Here is a 20,063-nt window from a genome sequence, read left to right on the forward strand (position 1 = left end):
TGTGTGTATGTGTGTGTATGTGCATGTGTGTGTGTGGTGGGTGTAAGTGTGTGTGTATACAAATACATGTATGTGTAGTTTGTCAGTCGATGCGACGAAGACCATCTAGTCATCTTAGGGTGGGGGTGGGCTTGTTTTGTGAGTCCGCAGATGGCTAGTGAGTCCAATCTGGGACCGAAAGAGTCTTTGACAGTGTGGACAGGGAATGGTAGCGCCTGCTACAGGGTTGTTAGCTCTGTTCTTCCTGGCTTGTCTGCGGTCTTCTGCAGCAGTGATCCTGTTGGTCTCGCATGTGTTGGCACCCTTGTGGACAGCTGATCGCCACCTTTCTCTGTCTAGAACAGACTGCTCCCATGTGTCATGGTCTATGTTGAAGGCTTTCAGTGAGGCTTTCAGTGTGTCCTTAAAGCGCTTCTTCTGGCCGCCTTGTGAGCGCTTTCCCTTTTGCAGCTCACCAAAGAGCAACCTTTTTGGTAATCGATCGTCTGACATGCGAGCTATGTGCCCTGCCCAGCGAAGCTGGGACTGCATCAAGATGGTATGGATGCTGGCAGATTAGCGTGTATTAGTACCTTGGTGTCCGGGATCCTGTCCTGCCACTTTATGCCGAGAAGTTTTCTAAGGCGTATTGTATGAAAGTGGTTCAGCTTCCTGGCATGACGCTGGTGAACCGTCGATGACTCGCAGCCGTAAAGCAGCGTTGTGAGAACAACAGCCCGGTACACCTTGATCTTTGCTATGATGGTGATTCCCCTCCTGTTCCAAACAGTCTTGCGTAGCCTGCCGAAGGCAACGCTTGCCTTGGCGAGTCTGACGTTGATTTCGTCAACCACGACAACATTTCTAGAGAGTGTGCTGCTAAGGTAAGTGAACTTGTCCACCGCGTTCGGTCGCTGCCCGTTGATGTTGATGTAGGGCTTGGTTGGAACTGGCTGATACATTACTTCAGTCTTTTTTGTATTGATAGTAAGGCCAAAGTTGTTGCAGGCGCCAGAAAACAAGTCAATGCTGTGCTGCATGTTGGACTCAGTGGCAGCATTGAGAGCGCAGTCATCGGCGAACAGGAGGTCGTTGACGGTGTCTACTGAAACCTTGGTTTTCGCTTTGAGCCTCCTGAGGTTGAAGACTGAACCGTCGGACCCGTACTTGTCAGTGTCCCTGGAAGTATCTGTAAGCATGGCTGAGAACGTAAGGCTGAACAAGGTGGGAGCAAGGACACATCCTTGTTTCACTCCGTTGGAGACAGGGAATGGATCAGAGGTCTCTCCGTTGTCTTGTACCCTTGCCAACATGCCATCATGTAGTTGTCTTACGATGGTGAGGAATTTTCTGAGGCATCCATACTTCGCCAAGATTCTTCGAAGACCTTCTCTACTAACGGTATCAAAGGCCTTGGTCAGATCGATGTAGGTGGAGTAGAGGTCGATGTTCTGCTCCTGACACTTCTCCTGCAGTTGTCTAGCAGCAAACACCATGTCGAGAGTCCCAGGCTCTTTCCGGAAGCCACACTGGCTCTCAGGTAGGAGACCTTGTTCTAGGTGTGCAATGAAGCGGTTGAGCAAAACTCTAGCCAGGATCTTGCCTGTGATGGACAGCAGTGAAATTCCGTGATGATTGTCGCAGACCTGGTGGTTACCATTGCGCTTGTAGAGGTGGATGATGGAGGCGTCCTTGAAGTGCCTCAAGACTTCAAGGACAAATACATACTACACATACATATGCATATAAGTTTATGTATGTATATTTGTGCGTGTGTGCATGCTTCTTTGTCTAAGTGTAAACATCTATATTTATGTAAATATATGTAAGCTCATATAGGTCTGTCTGGCTAAATATCTGTTTTTGTTTTGACGTAGACAGCAACAATATTTTAAAACATGGTTTAGTTTAGTGGCTATTTTTTGTGGCGAATACCGCTATACGTGCTGTTATTGGTGTTAAAATCTCAAATAATAAATCAATAGAGTTATAATGAAACTGAATTGTTTGTTACTTTCTATTCATTTCCCCTTTCTTAAAAAAAATATTATCGACGTTTAAAAAAGCGTTCATTAATTTTCCGATTTCTGCAATATAGTGTCATTAGAGAAGGTTCCACATATATTTGATACTTGGCCTGCCAGATAGAGCTGACAAATCTCTATTAAATCACAACCGACAAAACGAAGGGCACATACGATAATGTACTAGATATGCGATATACTCCGCTTTACCTTTAGAAAGGGGGATATTGCAGGTCCAATAAAATTATAGATCCAGTAGTAATTTTGTTGCGTCTGCGTCAAGGGAAAGTCATTGTAATTGCCCTGTGGAGAAATGGGAAGGAAGATAAATCGACGTTCGAAAGGAGTCCTTTGTCATATACGAAAAGTAAAGACAGAAATTGAAGGTTAACATAATGCTGTGTCTGAGATGGAACTTGAATGGTAGAAGGGAGATCATAATTAAGTTGAAATTGTCATGTAAAGAACGTCATATTGTTCTAATATAAAGAGTATAATAATTCCAGTTGTAATCTTGGTTAAGTCTACTAATAGGAAGTCAGTGATGACTGCTAACAGATAAGGCATCCTCCTAAGGCATTATTCACATAGTGGGACAATTTTGTATCTGATGGCAGCTCCACTCAATATTCAGTTTCATTTGTATACTTCATGAAATAGAAGCACTACACAAAGAGAGATACAATGAGAAAAAGTGGATCCGTCTACCAAGGTATTTCACAATGAAGAGTTGGTCTGTCTGCTTGCAAGCTATTTCGCAATGAATTTGTCTCCCAATAAAGATTTTATCTAAATACTGGAGATAGGAAACTTACGGTGATTCAGTCAGAATTTTACTTCGACACGATGCTATAAAAGTAATAATTAAAAAAAAAACTATCATTATTAGGCTAGCAAGGACACATATTTATAACGGAGAGAAATGAAACTTTACAATATTTATCTGATTTAGAAACGGACATAAAGCGTGGGCGAAATGAATTGGCTTGATAGGAAAATCAGTATGGGCTGAAAATTCAGCTGGCTAAGTGTTTCCTAATCACATCTCTTAATCTCTAATATAAGTACATTGCCTCAAATTAAACAATCAATTTTGACTCCATTAAATCAACGCCAGTACCTTATTTTATCGAGCAGCTAGAAAGATGAAAATCAAAGTCGACTACTGCAGTACTTGAACTGAGAGCGCAATGGGCTGCAACTAAAAGCAGAAGCTTTTCCCTCAACTATCTGGCACTTTTGTAAATTACAAATCCAAGGTATTTAATAGTGCATCTTGCCTAGACATAAACCACTCGGAGTCATGGATGGAAATAGTTTCTTTATAAGCTGGAAAGTCAAGAAGGATTATCTCAGATAAATAAATGCCAGCAAAGTAAAATGTTTCAATTTTTCTCATTTGTGATCAACCCAACCCACAAATAATCGCATTTTTGCAAATACACGTAAATATACGTTTTGTGTGTGTGTGGATATGTGTAGAGATACATACATGACTCAATATTTTACTAGATATTGTCTTGTGTGTATAAGGAGTAGTAAAGATAACTGATTAGCTCAGTGGTTAGAGCATCGGAACGAATTCTTTGTATTTGTTCCGGTTTTCTGAGCTCAAAATCAATGAAGAATTTTAACTTTCTGGAATCGGTAAATAAAGTATTGGTGAAGTAAGTAGATTGACGGAATTGCCAGAGGGAAGGCGAAATGCCTTACCGCATCTCCTCCGTTTTTTTTAATGTTCTGACGACAACGCTTGTGAATATAATGATACCAAACCAATCGGTCATTGATTGACATCTATAACGCGGAGAGAGGAGACATGCATGGGGAAATTCTAGTTATCTATTTATTAACACAAAAACTTGTCCTGGCCAACGACTTGCAGAGGAACTTTCCAAATACAACACCCAGATATTCAGTAAAAGTCAATTTGAAGACCACTGGTGTCCATCTATGAATTTTTCAAATTAATTCTGAATATAAACTCGTGCTTTATTTCGTTATATACAATTGAGCTCTGTCTGTCTGTCTGTCTGTCTGTCTGTCTGTCTGTCTGTCTGTCTGTCTGTCTGTCTGTCTGTCTGTCTGTCTGTCTGTCTCTGTGTGTCTTTCTGTCTCTCTGTCTCTCTCTCTATCTATCTGTCAATTTATCTACAGATAGATAGATGTACTTTTTATATTTTACTTGTTTAGTCATTAAACTGCGGCTATACTACTGAATCAACAAATCGCAGTTTATACAATTGACATTGCTTGAGGTAAGATATTGTAGTAAGCTGAGAGTTTAATATAAGTAAAGTTTAGTTCATGGATGATAGAAATTATAGGAATCGAACTCAGTACTTATATTATTTAAGGCCTGGCACTTCTTCTATCGGTCATTTTTGGCGAACCGCTAAGTTACGACGATGTAAACACACAAGCTCCAGTTGTAAAACGGTGGTAGGGAACATACACACGCGCGCGCACACACACATTTATAAATGACGGGCTTCTTTCACTTTCCATCTACCAAAATTCAATCACAAGGTTTTGGTCGGCCCGAGGCTATAGCAGAGAACACTTGCCCAAGAAACTGCATAGTGGAACTGACTCCGGAAACATGTGATTGGGTAGCAAACATCTTACCATACAGTCACGCCTGATATTCGGGTCAATGTTAACCAGTAAAAGAAAGAAAGAAACAAAACAAAACAGAGAGATAGATAAAATTAAGATAAAAAAAGTTATTCCGAAAGTTTAAGGAATAAGTTAAACAGAAATTCTATAGTTTCAACCCAACACATCAGTTTCCTACTGAATCTACAAATCGCAGTTTGTTCAATTGACATTGCTTGAGGTAAGATATTGTAGTAAGTTGAGAGTTTGATAGAAGTAAAGTTCAGTGTAAGGATGAAAGAAATTATATATCCCATAGTTTTGCATAACAAAACATAATGGTGATCAAAAAGAAAGAATAGAAGACAGAGAGATTCACTATGACAAAGAAAAGGACAAAGAATGAAAAGAAATTATTCATAAAGGAAAGAAAAAAGAAAACCGAGAATAAGACAACCAACAAGAATTTACAAAGACAGCGCAAAGTAGAATATCATCTAAAAGATCATAGATACAAGACAATTGACTCTAAATACTTAGAAATGGATCTTTTCTTTTTTTCTTCCATCCTCTTCCTCCTCTTCTTCTTCCCCTCCTCTTCCTCCTCTTCCTCCTCCTCCTCCTCTTCCTCCTCCTCCTCTTCCTCCTCCTCTTCCTCCTCCTCCTCCTCCTCCTACTACTACTACTTATTGTTATTATTATTATTATTATTATTATTATTATTATTATTATTATTATTGTTGTTGTTGTTGTTATTTTGACTATTTGACTATTGCTTTGCATTTGTACAAGTTGGCTCCAAGTCTCACCCAGAGAGCTCAAGAGATAACAAGTTAGAAGTTCATGCTTAGGGTGCCATTCATTTGGTTTTATACATAGTGTTGTTCGAGAGAATATTTAAGAAACCATAAGAAAATTAAGTTTGTTTTAAAATTTGAGATTACATAGACAGTATTTTACGTAGGATATGGGCAGTTCCCATGAGTACTATCTTTCGAATTTCTGCAATTTTGGGGTTTCCTGTTATCTGAGCTAGGTAGCAATCAGTCTCTTTTGCTATTATTCCTAGGGCACCTACGACAACAGGCATTATTTTAGTTTTCAGGTTCCACATTTTGCTAATTTCTATTTCAAGATCTTTATACTTGCTCAGTTTTTGGTAGGTCTTGACAGGTACGTTTATATCGATTAGGACAGTCATATCAATGAGGAGGCATGATTTTTGCCTGAAGTCTTTCAATATGAAGTCTGACCTATTTGCATCTATCGTTCTGTCAGTTTGAATGGTGAAGTTCCAGTGGAGTGAGATGTGATCATTTTCAAGCATTGGAGGTGGTTTGTGTTCCCACAAGTTTTTACCATGGGGCAAGTCCAGGTTTTTGCAAATTACCCAGTGAATATATTGTGCAGCTCTATCATGCCTGTTGAGATATTCTGTAGGCGCTAGAAGACTGCACATGGAGACAACATGATCAATGGTTTCATTCTGTTGTTGACATACACGACATGTTGTGAAGCTACGGTTATTTAATATGTTGGCCTGGTAGTTCCTTGTAGGCAGGCATTGATCTTGGGCTGCCATGATAAACCCATCTGTTTCTGATTTTAAGCCAGAAGCCATTAGCCATTGATGGGTAAGGGCTTTGTCAACATCGACATTATTCGCTCTCTTTAGGTATTTGCCATTGAGAGGTTTTTCTTGCCATTTATCAGTCAGAATATCTAAGGCAGCAGTTTTAGCACGGGTTTTCATGCGCTTAGCTTTTTCTGCGCTTAGCTTTTTCTGCGCTTGTTTCCAGTATGTCTAATTCTAAGATTTGTTATATTTGGAATTCATTTATATATTCCTTTGCCTGCTTTATTACTGAGTATGATGCTTTCTTGTTTTCATATTTTGTGACAAGTTTTCACATCCAGTCCTCAGAGTTTTTCAGGTAGGTGTCTAGGCCAATTGTGGCAATCTTCATTGTTAATGCCAGTGGTAAAAGTCCACGGCATCCCTCTTTTCTTGGCAGATAAAGTCGATCTCTATCTGTCTTAACGTGGTGCATTCTATGCATTGTCAACAGTTTTCGTATTTTTCTGTCAAGATTACATATTTCAGTAATTGACCAGTTAATGATATTGAAATTCTGACGACTAATATGGCTAAAGCATTGATCACTTCGATCCTGTTTCTTGCATTCAGCTTTGTCTTCAGTATTGCTCTCACCCTGCGATAACATTCTCTTATTATTATCATTCAGTAGTTTTATTTTTATAGCGTGCTTTCACTTCACTACCGAGCGCAGCTCTGTGTGCCTTGGGTATGTGCTGTGGTTTGTTGTGATGCTCTTATGGTTACTGTATGGAAAGTGTTTTGCGTAGGATGTGTGCAGTGCCCAGTAGTGCAATTTTCTGTATGTTATATATATTTGTAAGTCCTGGTGTTTTTGTTATGTATTTGTCTGAATATTTTTTTTATCACACCTAAGGCGCCTACTATGATAGGAATTGTTTCTGTTTTTAGAGTCCACATTCGAGTTACCTCTATTTCCAGGTCTTTGTATTTTGAAAGTTTCTCCATTTCTTTTAGGGTAATGTTCCAGTGAGTATCTTCCAGATTATGTTTCGGCATGATATGGGACGGTAGTTTCCCCACAATATTCCCCTTCCTTCTATGTTTCATTTTAAGTGATGTCCTCCCAGTCACCATTCACGCGGCGACTGTACCTTTCTAGACACACTCATTCAATTGGTCTGCTAGTCTTTCATGCACCACGTGGCATCTCTTCAGCCAAAAGCCATGAATTCCATCAGGTCTAGGGGCTTTCCAGTAAGGCACTTTACCCATTTGTTCTTTCACGTCAACGGTGCTTATGAAAATATTCCTTTGTTTCTTTCTTCCTTTTAATTCTGTCTTGATAGTTCCTATCCCTTTTATGCACCACATTGTTTCCCCATAATCCGCTCCAGAACTCCTTGGCCTGATTTGCACAAGGAGAAAAATTTTCCCCATTGACTCCTTCTAACGTTTGGAAGAATTGCTTCGGGTTATTTGTGAACAATCTGTTCTCTAACTGCTTATGTCTGTTCACAAATCTTCTGATGTTCTGGCATCTCTGTTTTAACTGCTCTATTACTGCATCAAGCTCGTTCTTCCATATTTTATATTTCTTCTCTAATTTTTCTAGGTTGTTCTTTTTCCCATTTTTCCAGTTTCCTTTTAACCATTGCTCAATTTTTCCTAGATCTTGCCTTGCCTTATGTCTCTTCCAATGCGTCGTTTCCAGTGGTTCTTTTGCTCCACCATTTTTTGTTCTCTTAAGTTGTACTTTCCCCTCAATAAGTAGTGCAATAGCTCGGAGAGGATTCCTTGTTTGTGCTATGTCTTCCGTCTGGATATATGGTATGACAGTACTTATTTTTTGTGTTACTTTATTTATCATGCTCCTATCTACCTTTCTCATATTCATGGGGATTTTTTCTTCTGGAGTATTTATCAAGTCGGTGAGTCATCTTTGAATTTCAAATAATTCATTATATATTTGGTTCATTTCCCCTGCATGTCCACCCACCACAGTATCAGGGTTCACTGTAAACGTTCCTGTTCCTCATCCTTAACAACCCCATGACTATTTCCCTGTTCCTCCTGTCTACTCTTCCGTCTGCTTTCAACTCCTACCTCTCTGTTTTTGACTCCGACCATCCTTTGTAGCCCATCTGCAGGGTCTCTCAGACTCTCACTAATCCGAGATATTTCTACTCCAGTTAAGTAACCCTTCCTCCCAATCACTCTCACTTGGTTCATTAGTTTCTTCTTTTTCTTTTCCATCCAAAATTTCAAGGTACGTCGACTTCTTTTCAGCTTTGTTCTTTCATGAATTCAATAAGTGTATTATTATTATTATTATTATTATTATTATTATTATTATTATTATTATTATTGTTGTTGTTGTTGTTGTTGTTGTTGTTGTTGTTGTTGTTGTTGTTGTTGTTGTTGTTGTTGCTGTTATTATTTTTGTTCAACATTTGGTAATTTCAGGAAAATTTCTACTGCACCAACTGCTACACCTTCGTGTTCCTGGGGTATGAGCAGCAGTGTGTTCTTTTCTGTTGTTGGGAGCGTGCAAAAACCCTCCCGGTAGTTTTGCGTCAGTTTTTCCTTCTTTCGAGGTGTGGTGCAGTAATTTGTTGTATTACTGTTTGTGTTGAGTGTTGAATGTGCAATGCGTTGGTTTCTTAGTTTGCTGGTGGAAATTTATTTTAATGGATAATTGCTGCATAGAATGTGTCTTGTTTTGTTTAGGTCATCTTATTGAATTGATAGTATCTTGCGTAGGATGTGGGCTGCTCGTAGCAGGGCTATTTTTTGAATAGTGAGTAGTGTTGAGGATCCAGGTATAGTTTCTACGTTTTTGTTCATATATTTCTAAATCATGCCCTGTGCTTCAATTATTGCTAGTATTGTTTTCATTTTCATGCCCCGTATCTTGGATACTTCAATTTTGAGGTTTTTTTACTTTGACAATTTCTCCACTTCATTTGGGACAATATTTTGATCAGAAAGGACTGAAATGTCAATCAGTAAGCAAGTGTTTTCCCCTAATCTTTGATTACTATGTCTGGGCGATTAGCTTTTATTTCTTTGTCGGTTTGAACCGGCATATCCCAGATTATTGTGACCTGGCCGTTGCCTTGTACCTTGTTTGGTACATGTTTATACCGTTTATTGCCAGTTTTAATGTTGTGCTGGCATATTGTCCGGTGGATATAACTACTTTTATTGCCAGTTTTAATGTTGTAATGTTGGCATATTTTATTGTCTGTTTTAATGTTGTAGTGTTAGTATACTTTTTGTTGTTGTTGTTGTTGTTGTTTTTATTATTAATATTGTTATTATTATTATTAACCCGTTACAAAATGATAAGATAACAGAGTATGTATGGCTACAATTGCTCTGCGACTTTCACTGAAATTTCAGGGTCTGTAATATTCAATTTAGTACAATCGTTAATGTCTACTCCTGTTATTGTATGAGATGGTTGCTCTGCTCACAATGTCTTAGGTTTTCGGAACGTGTTATGCGACGCTCCTTTAATTTCTAAATGAATTGTGACAGAGACGTAGAATTGTCTTTGTTGTTTGACATGAACACAGGAATGTCTTGGATGCATAGGTACTTGCTATGGTGTATATTTCTTTACGATACCATATTTGTGATTTAACCTAGCCCTCTGTTTCATCATCTAGCAAAGGCCTGATCAGTTTAGTGAACAGTTTGAGTAGTTTTGTAGTTAAAAGTTAGTGTAAAGGCTGTATAAGTCCCTTTTAGATGTAAGATCTAGGAAACAATTCTTCGCAACAAGAAAAGTTCATTTTCAAGTTGCTAGTATTTAAAATTTAACGGTATGTATGTATGGGTGCGAAATGTGATCTTAGAAACGGAAGGCTGATGGATATGCTAAAAGCCACATTAACGTTAGAGGTTAGACTGAAACGGATTATTTTGCTTCTTCCTGGTTGCGTGTATGTGTTTGCTTGTGTCTGCACGCGCATCTACTTAATGATTGTTGTGACAATGTCTCTTTCTGAATATGGGTAGGAAATTCTAATTATTCAGTCTACAAGCCTTTCAATTATGACATGAGGTGTTAACGTAAATTGAAGTAGTCACAGTAATCTTGCCATGACTATCGCCTTTCATAAAGTCAGACAACTCTTCGAAAAATTCCCTCTAGAAGAGAAAAACGAAAGTTTCTTGACGTGTTAATTGAACCTGAAAATTTTTTGTCCCAGACGAAACGTATTGGCTTTATACCAAAATATGAAATATCGACACTGAAAGCATTAAAACTGGAGTATCATTCTTCATCAATATAACTTTACAAGTATTTCTTAATTTCTCTTGTATAAGTGAAAGTTTGAAGTTCTTAAATTAGTTAAGGACTTTTCTTTTTCCTTTCTTCTTAAGCCTACAACATAAAATTTACAACTGGGTGTCTTGTAAGTCACGTATCATTAAATTTTAAATGGTTAAATAGTTTATAAATGGCGAAGATTAAAGCTGTTACAAGTAAATCGATATTGCCAGAATGTTTTTCTTGAGATCTATGATTCTCTGGCGTATTTCTGCCCAAACGTTCTTTAACTCTTACTTTTCTGTGCTCCAGTGTGTGTGTGTGTGTGTGTGTGTGTGTGCCGGCATACACGCGCGCACGCACACACACGCGCGCACGCACGCACACACACGCACGCACGCACACACACACACAATTATATAGATAGATCACGCACGCATATATATATATATATATATATATATATATATATATATATATATATATATATATATATATATATATATATATAGATGCAGGCGTAGCTGTGTGGTAAGAAGCTTGCTCCTCAGCCACATGGTTCCGGGTCCAGTCCCACTGCGTGGCACCTTGCGCGAGTGGATTTGGTAGACAGAAACTGAAAGAAGGCCGTCATATATATATATATATATATATATATATATATATATATATATATATATATATTTGTTTATGTTTGTCCCCCTCACCATCGCTTGACAACCGATGTTGGGGTGTTTACGTCCCCGTAACTTATCGGATGTCATCTTACCCAAGCACCCAAGGGATCCAACACTAAGACAAATACAGGAGTACGTCCTCATAAATGAAACTTCCCCAATACTAAATAGGAAATATACATAGTAGATATCATACCCCCATATCCACAGTTTACACAGGTAGAGTAGAATAGTTAGTGGGCTGTTATGTAGATAGATGAGTGTATGTGTGTATGTGTATGTGTGTGGGTGTATGTATGTGTATATACACATGTATATGCACATGTATGTAAGCATATGGATATGAAAGTAAACAGATCAACATACAAACAGATAGATACATAGGTTATATGAACAGACAAGCTCACATACGCACACATACACAAATGAAGACTTAAACACATGACCATATATGCACGCACACTTTACTTCACACAAGGACACATATGGAGACACACGTCCACACATATGGAAATACACATCCATACATACAAATACAGTACATAACTGCAAAACACACACACATTCAGACATGCACACGCAAAGAGACAGAGGTACACACACACACACACACACACACACACACACATGCACACACACACACACAAAAACACACAAACACGGACAAGCAAACACATGAATATGCAGAATACATACATACAAATGCACACACATACATACATATATACATATACACACACACATACATGTACACACACACATGCATATGTACATACATGCATGTGTATGCACACACACACACACTAACCCACACACATGCGCACAAACAAACAAGAATAACGCAGTGTGAATAACGGACAGAGTCAAACTATTGACAAGGTTGGAAGACGCAACGAAAATTTTAGAAAAATATGAAAGAAATATTTCGTTTTTGGATTTGATTTGCAAGATTCGTTGCGTCTTGCAATCTTTTCAATGGTCTTGACTATTGAAAAGGTTGCAAGACAATGAAAACTTTAGGAAAATAAAAATAAGGAATAAGTGGAAATTTTACCGAGGAGTGCGTTAAACTATAAGGCACAAAAAGAAAATGACTCTCCCGAGACACAACAAAAAGGAAATAAGTGGAAACTTTACCGGTGAGTGTGTTAAATTATAAGGCACTAAAAGAGATCGACTCTCTCCAGACATATCAGAATATGATTCAGCACACGAACTCACATAAAGAATCTTGCAAACCAAATCGAAATCCAAAAACGAAATATATATATATATATATATATATATATATATGGATATGCAGGGCAGGGAATCGTCAATTAGTAATAAAATTAATAATTAACAATTTTGCCGGGTAGCTCAGTATGAAAAAACCTTTTCGGTAAAAAACATTTATAATCATAAATATATAGGGATTGACAGTAACCTGCTTCTCCAACATACTGAGAATTCAGAAATAGCAGTCAAAGAACTACTGATTTCAAAACTACAAATTATTACTCCAGATTGATAGCGATATTTTGATACACACAGAAGGCAGGTGGTTTTTTTACTCTTCTCTACTGTTTTTTGTTCTGTGTGTATCAAAAATATCGCTATCAATCTGGAGTAATAATTTGTAGTTTTGAAATCAGTAGTTCTTTGACTGCTATTTCTGAATTCTCAGTATGTTGGTGAAGCAGGTTACTGTCAATCCCTATATATTTATGATTATAAATGTTTTTTACCGAAAAGGTTTTTTCATACTGAGCTACCCGGCAAAATTGTTAATTATTAATTTTATTACTAATTGACGATTCCCTGCCCTGCATATCTATATTTTAATAATACCTCTAAGGTGAATAGTTAAACCGCAAGAAGTTCGTACGGGTCTCTTTTCTATGCGGGACTATTTATGATGCACACTGAATTGAATTCATTAGGGCGAGGGATTTTGAACTCACTGGCCGATAAATTTCTTAACGTCTTCCTCACGTGGTATTGATGTCGCATGGTCAAAATTAACGTGAGTTATTTAGACATTAACAAATTTATTGGAATATTTAGCTGATGATCAGAATAGAGTATTCTTTACTCTTAACTGTGAAACGATCGTACTAAATTAACTATATATATATGTATATATATATATATACATATATATATATATATATATATATATATATATATATATATATATATATTTATATATATATATATATATATATATATATATATATATATATATATATATATATATATATATATATATATATTTATATATATATATATATATGTATATATATATATATACATACACACACACCTACAGCCATCCCACCGCGTGAAACCGCAGCCTACCGGGGAACAAACCAAATATACAAATATACGGCCAATAATACGCACAAACACAGATGTGGAAAGAAAAACCTAGCGATAATTACTAGTCACTTTGAAGGGGAAGAGGAGATAATTTCAAGAAATTTAGAATTTTGCATTTCATTTCTAAATTTCGTTTCAGAAACAAATGACAGCTATGGGCAAATTTCGACCTCACTTTGACCTCATTAACATTGTATAGTTCTCGATTTTGTGTTAACATGGACACTTTAATATATAAAGAAGTGTTCATTAATTTCTTTGCCAATAAGAATTTACATAACTGAGACTAAACAAGCTTACATACCTCAAAGGGGCAAAAGGTATGAATGTGGACAACAGAATCGATGGATGGTATATTGATAATTAACGCTTTTTGTGCATGGCATTCAGTTAACCTCGACCGACTTTGTATTTAAGTTAATAAGGATATTGGCCTGTTGAGCTATCTTCTCTTAGCTAATCATTTTATGTGGCACACACACACACACACACACACACACACACACACACACACACACACACACATACGTACACGTCTGTAAATGAATACGAGTATGCATGTAAATATATATGTATACGTATGAGTGCGTGTGCGTGCGTGTGCGTGGGCGTATGTATGTTTATGTGCATCCCTTTCTATCTATCTATCTATCTATCTATCTATCTATCTATCTATATGTCTGTCTGTCTGTCTGTCTATCTATCTATGTCTGCCTATGTCTGTCTCTCACTGTCTCTCTCTCTCTACACACATATATGCATACATGTATTTATATATACATAGGCACACATTTATACACACACACACACAGACGCACATACACACACACACGCATGTATATAGACTTAAGCAGGCATTTCCCCCCATTCATACCATGTATTCTATTAGATAAAACAAAAGTCGCAGTAATTTGCATTATGAAATTTAAGTTCGATGACTGTAGTAGCGATCTAAAGGGAAAAAGCACCAGCCAGCTTATATTAAAAATCATTTAAACTCCATAGCAACACGGAATCAACTATTTTCAGCAGCAGACGAAAAAACATTTGAAAATCTTATCGTACTAAATTATGCAATTAAATGTTGGAATTGGTGGTATTTGACTTAAATTTTTCCCTTTCTAGCTTTTTCCTCTCTTTATTGTCTTTCTCTCTTTCGTTTTTCCATCTCTCATTCATTCATTTATTCGTCTAATTTTTTTCTGTTTTTCATTCCTCTTTCTTCAATGGTTCAGATTATCTTCGATTAATCCGATTTACTCGTTATATGTTTTCACATACTGCTTTAAAATTTTGGCACAAGGATAGTAATTTCTGGGAGGGGCAAGTCAATTACATCGGCCCCAGTGCTCAACTGGTACTTACTTTATCGATCTCGAAAGGATGACAGGCGAAGACGACCTCAACAGCATTTGAACTCAGAATATATAGACAGATGTAATGCCACTAAGCATTTTGCTCGGTGTGCTAACAATTCCGCCAGCTCACCGCCTTAAATGTGTTTTTAGATATTGGTCACACACACACATTTAGATACACAAATACACACGCATTTAGATACAATGATACACGGATACACACGGACACAATAATACACAAGTACAGAAACATATATCAGACCACACACATGCACGTCTAGTGTAATGTACATATATATATGGGGATTACTATGAGCAATGACGCCTCTTGTCACGTACTCAGCGACAAGATGGTGGCAATGTACAAGCGAACGGCCGAATGGATTCTGAGAAATTTCAGAACAAGGGACCAGCAAACTTTGCTGGTTCTCTGGAGGACATTTGCATTTAGCCGTCTGGACTACTGCTCTCAACTCTGCTCACCCTAGTGTCAAATTAATAGCGAAACTTGAGCCAGTTCAGCGATGAAGATTGCATGAATGGAACTGTTGAGCTACTGGGAGAGACTGAAAGAGCTACGGCTCCATTCCCTGGAGATGTAAGTAGTGATATACATATGGATGATCCTGGAAGGGTTGGTACACAACTTCGGCTTAAGAGCTATACTAACGCCCAAAATGGATGTCATTGCACTGTTCCAAAGGTCCCAGCTATCCCGTCTAGAATGAGAACATGTCCTGCAGTAGCTTCGGATTCAAGGGTCTACAACTATTTAATCTTCATGGCGTAGGGGTAGATGTTTTCAAGAAATATGTTGATTTCCTTCCGTCCAAAGTCCCTGATGAACCTATATTACAGCAAGATACTCAAAAGAGGGCAGTTATATGAACTCATTCCTTCATCAAAAATCAATCGAATAAGAATGGCCTCTGAAAAGGTAATTACATTAGCGATGCTCCAGCATGGCCACCTCAGTGGTTAATAAAGAAAAGATTATTATTATTATTCTCATTCTCATTATTATTATTATTATTATTATTATTATTATTATTATTATCATTAATATTATTGTTGTTGTTGTTTATAAGGTGGCAAGCTGGTAGAGTCGTTAACACGACGGAAAAGTGCTTAGCAGCATTTCGTCCGTCTTTACGTTCTGAGTTCAAATTCCGTCAAGGTTGACTTTGCCCTTCAACCTTTGTGGATCGATAAAAAAAGTACCATTTGAGCACTGTGGTCGATGTTTTCGACTCTTTCCCCTATCCTAAAATTGCTGGTCTTGTGCCAAAATTTGAAACTATTATTATTATTATTATTATTATTATTATTATTATTATTATTATTATTATTATTGAGGCGGCGAGCTGGCAGAATTGTTTGCACGTCAGGCCAAATACTTAACGGTATTTCGTTCGACTTGACGTTCTGCGTACAAATTCCGCCGAGGTCGACTTTGCCTTTCATCCTTTCGAGGTCGATAAATTAAGTACTAGTGAAGCACTTGGATCGATGTTATCGACTCGTCCCCTCCCCCCAGATTCAGGACTTGTGCCGTTATTAGAAAGGATTATATATATATTTATAGCTATAGAATTAAAATCATACTAGCAGTAAAACCCGTCGTTGATCGGGTAATTACTTTTACTGTTTATCGGCAGCCACGTTGAAAGTATTATTATATGTAAAATTTACTCCTCCTGTATGTGTGTATTTATAGAAGAGAAAAACCATGCAATACTTGAAGTAGGAGAAAGATCAATATCATACATGAACTTGTGTTTGTTTATGATATGACAATAATAAGTATGATATTTTATCTATCTGTACAGTAATGACAATGATATTATATTTTTATAAGAGAAAAACATGTAATAATTGAAGTAGATTTGAATTAGTTTGAATTAATCTTTGTGCGCAGCCAAAGTAAAATGTGGGCATGAGGTAATCACCTTTTCGGTCATTCCACTGTATATATGGAACGGCGAACTTCCTCAATGATATTTGACTTTGAAAAGAGGTGCATCATGTTATTTAATTTTAAATGAAAAACACATGCTATAATATCATGTGTATGATGAAGAAAGTGTTCCTTTTGTATTTCATGCCATTTCGGGTTCGATGTGAAAGTTATAAATAAATCTGGTCTACCATATTTTCGCACATATGTCATGACATCTTGTGTTCTTTCATGCATATAGCGGTTTCGACTTGTGGAGCTCGATGGAAGAATGTACAATCGCCCCAGATTATTTGTATGTCCATCATTATTTATGCTGTCTCGTGAATGAAGTATGAATCAACCCGATGCTGTTTTTGATGTGTTCTTACATAGGTCTTCCTAATTTAATCTTGGCATACATGTCAACAATAAATTGTTGAAATACATCTCTACTTCTATAAAATAAATGACAACTGAAGGGTCCTAGCATAAGATGAAATGCATAAAAATCCATACACGATACAGTTTTTGTAGAATTTTGCCTTGCGTGATATAGATCTGTTCCATATGGAAAATGCAACGGGTACTGTAGAGCATCATAGGAGCGGTGTGTATCACTTAACCGTTGAATGAAAGAATCTCTACACTTTATAATTATATTCCATTTTCCAGTTTGTTCATCTGCTAAAATTATAGCAACCTCATTAGTCTCTGGTGCATTGAAACGCCGTGAATGCTCAGCTGGGGGCCTTACATTAAAGTTGATGATCAATTGAAAATCTCTGCTTTGTGTATTATCAAGGATACATTTGAAACTCCTAATATAGTTATTATTGTTATGAAGCATTTGTTCAAGTTGTTGTATTATGTTAAAGTGAATCTGCTTATGAAGATTAAACCTTGTTTGAGCTTGTTGCATATTGTTAATGAAATAAACTTGAAAAATTATGGTCTTCATTTTCTAGTGGTAAAATACTACAAATTCGATGATATACTTACCCTTGGATTTTGAATGTGTGCATGAATCCTCCCTCATTTGCTCCAAAACGAAGTCATTTGGAAAGCATTATTATACTGTTTTATTTTTTGTAGAAAATACTTTGAATGGGGGGAAGTTCCATGAAGAAAATTTTTCAGTTATTCAAGAAGGTCAGGGAAGAAAGGTAGCATAATTTCCACCCTCCTGCAGCATAATGCAGGTGGTTTATTTAACCATTTTTTAGCACCCCAGTAATAGCGTGGGTGAGACATTGAGACAATATCAAATTCATAGCAAAGATGGGGGTTGTAATTGAAATCAGCAAGACGCCATTGCTGACGTGACCTACATTCGTTGTGCCAGATTCGGTCCAGTTCATGTCTATTTGCAGTTTCTTGTATACGATGTGATGCTCATCGAAGACGATCAACTGCAAGTCGTGTACTTCTTTACTCATCGTTTTCTGCTACACGTCGAGCTGCCATTCTCTGTTGGCTATCTGCAAGTCTGTTTGCAGTTTCTTGTGTTGTTTCTTGCATACGATGTGATGCTCTTCGAAGACGATTAGCTGCAAGTCGTGAATATCTTTCGTCTTCATTTTCTGTTGCACGTCGAGCAGCCATTCTTTGTTTGCTATCTGCAAGTCGCGCATTTCGTTGATGTTCGGTTTCAGATGCACTTCGAGCTTTCTTTTTCTGTCGCTCATCTGCAAGCTGTGCGCGTCTCATCGTCGTTTTCTGATACATGTGTTTGTTTGGTGTTCATTTTGTGACGATCGTCTGTTTGATAATGAATATCAGTAAGTAATAGCGAAATGAAATTAGAAATGCTGTGACTGGTCAGTGTTAGGCCGTATGTAGTAGAACAATAGCAATATTATATAGAAAAAGATGTTTACGGAATCCAGGCCACAGGTCAAGTGGCGCGTCTATTTGTCATGGTTTGTTTTGACATTTGAATAGGTGGTATGTCGAGGGAGAATTGAAATGTTCAGTTTCGAATCTGAAGCAGGTTACTCGTCCTGTATGTGTATATTTTATGAGAGAATGTGCAAGGAAAATTGAAAGATTTATTTTGAACGTGAATGAAGGTAGAAAATTAGCTATATCATATAGAAGAATATGTTCTGACTGTGTGATGGAATTAGACAGATAGAGAGATAGAGAGACAGAAAAGGAGAGAGAGACAGAAAGAGAGCGACAGAAAGAGAGAGACAGAAAGGGACAGTGACAGAAAGAGACAAAGAGAGAAAGAGAGAGAAAGAAAGGGAAAATAGACAGAGAGATAAAGATAGACAGATAGAAAGAAAGAGAGATAGAGATACAGAAAAACAGAGAGAGAAAAGCAGAAAGAGAGATACAGAGAGACAGAAAGTGAGGATACTCACGGTATTAAATAACTGAATATATATACATGTGTGTGTATGTTCTTTTATTCTTGCTTCGGTATTTTCACAGAGAAATCTAACGTTTAATGTGTGTGTGTGTGTTCTTTTAGTGAGGGAAAGAGAAAAAGAAGAAAAGAGAGGCAAAGAGAGAAAGAAGGAGGAGAGAAAGAAAGAGAGAGAAAGGGAGAAAAAAAAGAGAGAAAGAAAGAGAGAAAATAGACAGATAGAGAAAGAAAATCATAGAGAGAGGGTGTCTGGTTTTAGTTTCACTTTGCGGGACAAAGAGACAGAATCTCTTTGAAGTAGCATGACAGAGAGACAAACCGGCAGACAAACAGAGAATATAGAGGTGGAGAGAGAATAGAGGGGACAGAGAAAGAAGAGAAATGGTGTCTGGCTTTAGTTTCACTTTGAGGGACAAACAGACAGAATCTCTCTTTTAGATATATAGATTAATCATAAGGACACATGAAAGTGTCTACTTGCTAGAAGAAATGAGAATTAATAATCCTCATTTGGACCGCCCAAAAATTAATACTGAATACAACATATTCAACAGTATACGAGCTAGCGGATCGAAAAAATCTCACACATACCTATATAGAATAAAGCTATATATCCTCATTTGGACCACCCAAAAGCTAACACTGAAAATAATAGATTCAACCACCTATATAAATATTATTGTTATTCTCAACTATTTGTGCTGCCTTCGATAATAATAACAATATTAATATTATATATATATATATATATATATATATATATATATATATATATATATATATATGATCGAACGCACGCGTCATCCCTGCAAGTAAGTTTGAACTTTATATTTACTGACGCGACTCTATCTATCGTTGTATCTGTTTCCCCCTCTCGTTCTTCCTTCTGTTACTACTATATCTCTCTCTTCCTCCC

The sequence above is a fragment of the Octopus bimaculoides genome, chromosome 11 (assembly GCF_046866305.1).
Source record: "Octopus bimaculoides isolate indiv1 chromosome 11, ASM4686630v1, whole genome shotgun sequence".
Classification (NCBI taxonomy): domain Eukaryota; kingdom Metazoa; phylum Mollusca; class Cephalopoda; order Octopoda; family Octopodidae; genus Octopus; species Octopus bimaculoides.